The sequence below is a fragment of the Oncorhynchus tshawytscha genome, linkage group LG16, assembly GCF_018296145.1.
Source record: "Oncorhynchus tshawytscha isolate Ot180627B linkage group LG16, Otsh_v2.0, whole genome shotgun sequence".
NCBI lineage: Eukaryota > Metazoa > Chordata > Actinopteri > Salmoniformes > Salmonidae > Oncorhynchus > Oncorhynchus tshawytscha.
Genome location: NC_056444.1, coordinates 46,348,679 through 46,355,286, shown reverse-complemented (window position 1 = coordinate 46,355,286; position 6,608 = coordinate 46,348,679).

Sequence of the window (6,608 nt, the reverse complement as noted above, 5' to 3'; positions counted from 1 at the left end):
ACCCAGTTTCATCCAAGATGGCGTAGCAGTCAGACGTCTTTATTCTTCGTCTTGTCGTGTCCCATGTATATATCTTTTTATATATTTTTCCTTTACATATCTTTTATATTTTTCTAAATCTCAACTTCAAAATACTCTCCTGCAACCCGCCTCACCCAATGTAGCGTGGATCTGTCTCTTCCAAAGTATTCTTATCCACCTCCAAACCGGTATTCCCCAACAGAAGCTAGCCAGCTAACTAGCTAACCACTGCTAACCACTGCTAGAAGTCATCAGCTAACCTTTAGCTCGGAAAGCTCTCGCCAGTTTGTACAACGCGATTCAAAACTGAGCATACCGGACCTATCTCCATATCCCCGGATTCCTACCGCAAGATCTGAACCTTTTCAACTGGATCACCACAGCTAGCTAGCTACAACTAGAGTGACTATTCCTGGTTAGGGAGGCTGCGAATTTTCGCAGCTTTTTGTTAAAAATCACGCAACATTTCAGCGCCCTGCTACTCATGCCAGGAATATAGTATATGCATATGATTAGTATGTGTGGATAGAAAACACTCAGACGTTTCTAAAACTGGTTAAATCACGGCTGTGACTATAACAGAACGTCTGTTTCATCGAAAAGCGCAGGAAAATCTGATCACTGAAAGTGGAAATAAATATCCATGCGCCACTTCCAGGAATTGTTAAAGGTGAACCGTATTAAATGAGGCCAAGGTTGCAGTACCTACAGCTTCCACAGGATGTATAGAGTCTTCTCATTTGATTCAGATTTGATTCTTGGTCGAACCGACCCAAGGGAACCGATTCCCTCCGACCTGAAACAGGATGTTTTGGTCGAGTTTTTTCCGGTCATTTTTTCCAGACGATCGCCTATAGCATTTACATCGCCTCCTGATGAATTTTATCGCTTATTAGCGTGTACTAATACCTAACGTTGCATTACAAAAGTATTTCGAAGTGTTTTGTGAAAGTTTATCGTCGACTTTTTTAATTTTAAAAAATGACGTTACGTTACGAAACGCTATTTTTTTCCGTTTATCACACAGTCTTCATAGATCGATATCTAGGCTATATATGGACCGATTCGACCGAATCGAAAAAAAAGACCCAATATTGATTATGGGACATCAAGGAGTGCCAACAAAGAAGATGGTCAAAGGTAATGAATGTTTTATATTTTATTTATGCGTTTTGGGTAGCGCCGTCTACCGCAAAATCTGTCTGTTAGGTGACGTTGCAGTATTTTGGGGGTACATGCTATCAGATAATAGCTTCTCATGCTTTCGCCGAAAAGCATTTTACAAATCTGACTTGGTGGATAGATTCACAACGAGTGTAGCTTTAATTCACTACCTTGAATGTGTATTTTAATGAAAGTTTCATGAAATTATGAGTTTTATCAAAAACTATAGGTGGCGCTCTGAAATCCGCTGAGTGCTGTTCCTTCATGGGAACAGTATTTTGCATCATCCTTAAGAAGTTTTTAACATCACGTCACGTCCCTGTCCCAAAGCTAGCACCAATTAGCCTGGAGCTAGGCTCATATCCCAGCTAGCAGAAGAAGCTCAACAGCCACTCCTGGGCTATAATACATTTTTTTCCAACTGGTCTGGACCCCCTTCTACTACAGAACCCCGCTGATCCTTCACAACTGGACTACCAACGAAATCTGCTAGAGGGGGTACTCAAACTGGTGCCGTGGCACTGCTAGCCGTGGGCCGCTAACGTTAGCTGTCAAGAGCACACCGGACTGTTAGCTTAAGAGGCCCATCGGACAAATTCTTTGGCCACTACACCTATTTTGCCAATTTGCCTGGTTTACCACATGGAGCCCTGCTGATCCGTCTGCCGACATATTCAGTACAAGGGGGCCACAACAGACTTTCTTCCGTTGCAACGTCCTTCTAAGGCCCTTCTGCTAGCTGCTATCCCCGGCCCTCTACCTGCCTGAAGCCACTCAATGGACTCCCATGATTACTCGGCTACGCATGCCTCTCCCTAACACCAATATGGCTTGTCTATTACTGTTTTGGTGAGTATTTATTGCCCTATTTCACTGTAGAGCATCTAGCCCTGCTCAATACGCCTTAGTGAACACTTTAATTCCACCAATAACGCATTCGGTGACATCACCTGGTTTAAATGATATTCCTAGAGACAATATCTCTTTCATCGTCACTCTATGCACAGGTTTACCCCCACTGTATTCACATCCTACCATACCTTTGTCTGTACATTATGCCTTGAATCTTATCTACCGCGCCCAGAAATCTGTTCCTTTTACTCCCTGTCCTGAACATTCTAGGCTTCCAATTCCTTTAGCCTTTAGCCGTACCCTTATCCTACTCCTCCTCTGTTACTCTGGTGATGTGGAGGTTAATCCAGGCCCTGCAGTGCCTAGTTCCACTCCCATTCCCCAGGCGCTATCATTTGTTTACTTCTGTAACCTTAAAAGCCTTGTTTTCATGCATGTTAACATTAGAAGCCTCCTCCCTAAGTTTGTTTTATTCACTGCCCTAGCACACTCTGCCAACCCGGATGTCCTAGCCGTGTCTGAATCCTGGCTAAGGAAGACTACCAAAAACCTTGAAATGTCCATCCCTAACTACAACAATTTTCGACAAGATAGAACTGCCAAAGGGGGTGGAGTTAGCCTGCAGAGTTCTGTCTTACTATCCAGGTCTGTACCCAAACATTTCGAGCTTCTACTTTTAAAAATCCACCTTTCCAGAAACAAGTCTCTCACCATTGCCGCTTGCTATAGGCCACCCTCTGCCCCCAGCTGTGCCCTAGGCACCATATGTGAACTGATTGCCCCCCATCTATCTTCAGAGCTCGTGCTGCTAGGTGACCTAAACTGGGACATGCTTAACACCCCGGCCATCCTACAATCTAAGCTTGATGCCCTCAATCTCACACAAATTATCAATGAACCCACCAGGTACAAGCCCAAATCTATAAATACGGGCAGCCTCATAGATATCATCCTAATCAACTTGCCCTCCAAATACACCTCTGCTGTTTTCAACCAAGATCTCAGCAATCACTGCCTCATTGCCTGCATCCATAATGGGTCCGCTGTTACGGTATTCGTCGTCTGAAAAAGAGGAATCATCGGACCAAAGCACAGCGTGGTAAGTGTTCATGCTTGTTTTATTAAAACTGAACACTATAACAAAAATAAACAAGAGAATAACCGAAACAGTCCTGTAAGGTGAAAACACTAAACAGAAATTAACTACCCACAAAAACCACGTGGGAAAAAGCTACCTAAGTATGGTTCCCAATCAGAGTATGGTTCCCATTCTGATTGAGAACCATACCCGGCCAAAACAAAGAAATACAAAAACATAGAAAAGAGAACATAGAATGCCCACCCAAATCACACCCTGACCAAACCAAAATAGAGACATAAAAAGCTCTGAGGTCAGGGCACCTCTGGAGGGTCCGAAATCTGTAGGGAGGAGATGCCGAGACAGCCTGGTGCGTGGGGCTGCCACAGGGCCCACCAGGCTGGGGAGAGCTACAGGAGGCCTGGTGCGTAGAGGAGGCACCGGATGAACCGGGCTGTGGGGGAGCACTGGAGCTCTGGTGCTTAACACTCGCACCTCTCCTCTCCAGGAATAGGACGAACTGAACCCTCCCCGGCGACACAGTACGCAGAGCCGGCACAGGATACCCTGGGCCGAAACGGCGCACAGGAGACCAAACGTGCTGAGCTGGCACAATCCGCCCTGGCTGGATGCCCACTCTCGCATGGCACTTGCGGGGGGCTGGCATATGGTGCTCAGGCTATGAGCGCGCACGTGCGCTTCACCACATAACATGGTGCCTGACCAGTACCACGCTGCTTCCGGTAAGCACTGGGAGTTGGCTCAGGTCTATCGCCTGACTCCGCCAATCTCCCTGTGTGCCCCCCCGGGGAGATTGGGGCTGCCTCTCGTGCCTGCTGCGCTGCCTTGCCTCATATTGCCGCCTCTCAGCTTTAGCTCCCTCTAGTTCTTCCTTCGGGCGGCGATATTCCCCAGCCTGTCTCCAGGGTCCCTGTCCGTCCAATATCTCCTCCCAAGTCCAGGAGTCCTGAACCCTCTGCTCCTCGTTACCACACTGCTTGGTCCGTTTGTGGTGGGTACTTCTGTCACAGTATTCGTCGTCTGAAGAAGAGGAATCATCGAACCAAAGAGCAGTGTGGTAAGTGTTCATGCTTGTTTTATTCAATAACCAGTTCACATTTAGGCAGGTAGCCTTTGTATTCTTGGGCACAGGGACTATGGTGGTCTTCTTGAAGCATGTTGGTATTACAGACTCAATCAGGGACATGTTGAAAATGTCAGTGAAGACACCTGCCAGTTGGTCAGCATATGCCTGGAGCACACGTCCTGGTAATCCGTCTGGCCCCGCAGCCTTGTGTATTGGTCCTGTTTAAACGTCTTACTCACGTCGGCTATGGAGAGCGTGATCCCACAGTTGTCCGGAACAGCTGATGCTCTCATATGCATGCCTCAGTGTTGCTTGCCTCGAAGCGAGCATAGAAGTGATTTAGCTCGTCTGCTAGGCTCCTGTCACTGGGCAGCTCTTGGCTGTGCTTCCCTTTGTAGTCTGTAATAGTTTGCAAGCCCTGCCACATCCGACGAGCGTCGGAGCCGGTGAAGTATGATTCAATCTTAGCCCTGTATCGACGCTTTGCCTGTTTGATGGTTCATCGCAGGGCGTAGTGGGATTTCTTTTAAGCTTCCGGGTTATAGTCCCACTCCTTGAAAGCGGCAGCTCTACCCTTTTGTGTGAATGTTGCCTGTAATGCATGGCTTCTGGTTGGGGTATGTACGTACAATCACTGTAGTGACGACATCCTCAATGCACTTATTGATAAAGCCAGTGGCTGGTGTGATGTATTCCTCAATGTCATCGGAAGAATCCCAGAACATGTTCCAGTCTGTTATAGCAAAACAGTCCTGTAGTTTAGCATCTGCTTCATCTGACCATTTTTTTATAGACCGAGTCACTGGTGCTGCCTGCTTTAATTTTTGCTTGTAAGCAGGAATCAGGAGGATGGAGTTGTGGTCGGATTTACCAAATGGAGGGCGAGGGAGAGCTTTGTACGCGTCTCTGTGTGTGGAGTAAAGGTGGTCAAGAGTTTATTTCCCTCTGGTTACACATGTCAGCACATGCCCAGAGCACATGTCCTGGTAATCCGTCTGGCCCCGCAGCCTTGTGTATGTTGATGCTTGCTGATAGAAATTACATAACACGGATTTAAGTTTCCCTGCATTAAAGTCCCTGGCCACTAGGAGCGCCACCTCTGGTGTTTTCCTGTTTGCTTATGGCGGTATACAGCTCATTGAGTGTGGTCTTAGTGCCAGCATCGTTCTGTGGTGGTATGTAGACAGCTACAACAAATACAGATATAAACTTTCTAGGAAGATAGTGTGGTCTACAGCTTATCATGAGATACTCTATCTCAGGCAAGCAAAACCTCAACAGCTGTGCTGGAACACAAACAATATGGGTGCTACTTTGAGTACAGTCGACGCATGATGTGGAAAGCTATGACAGAAAGAGGGAGCAAAGCCTATTGTTTGATGAAGTTTTACAAAACTTGGGCATGTGAGATATGTGGTGAGATCGTATGTGCAGTGTTGTAATTGTAAAACATTTGGACATGTGGCAAGTGTTTTTCGAAGGAATAAATATGTAGTAATTGAAGAGTCCGGTGAAGCATATTGTTGTAAATGTGATGGGAATCATGTTCCCAAGTTCCCGGAGTGCCCTGTACAAATGAAGGAGGCCGCAGTAGCTAGGATCAGGGCCATCCAGCAGATCTGTGTGTAGAGAAGAGTGCGTAGAGAGGAGATGGTAGTGGGTGTCCCACAGTCTGCAGCGAATTACATGCAGGAGAAGGAGCCCAACACTAATAGTGAAGAACGTGGGCTTTGTTGTGTTTATAGCGCAAGTGATCAATTGCACTAGTCAAACTAAAAAAAAAAATCAAAGAAGCTAGACATCATTGTGAATGCAGCAAATAGATTTCTGGATCAACAGGTCTTTACAGCCGAAATGTTACAGGGAGTACTGAATGAAGATGTTCCCCCTTCCCAGGTTCCTGAGCCTGTGTAGGGATCTGAATAGGACAGTTTATTATTAATTTTTATTTAAAAAACATTCAGGGTAGTAGCGTCAATTTGATTAGTGTTTCTGGTAATTAGTATTAGTATTTAGTACTCCATGCAGTAGGTGGCAGCAATACACCTTATGAGTATACCCTGCCAATTAACATCAAAGAAGAACACTGCTCTAGCAAAGATGTGTATCACGAAACGAAGATAGATCACAGCTTGTCGTTTCCAATGGGAACACGAGTCATAGTGGGCAGAACAAGCAAGGAGGGGGGTAGAGCCAAGCACGCGCTAGCGATAACTTACTGGCGCGTTCTAGTAAATATATACATATTTCCGTTTGAGAACGCCTACTCAGTGAAGTTCACGTATGCAATAACTCAATTGGCATTTGCACTCCTAAACAGACATATATATATTTTTTACTTTTGCAAAGAGTAATGTCTACTAAACGTAGTCCACTCTGTTCATAACAGAATATTTTTTGCAGAAT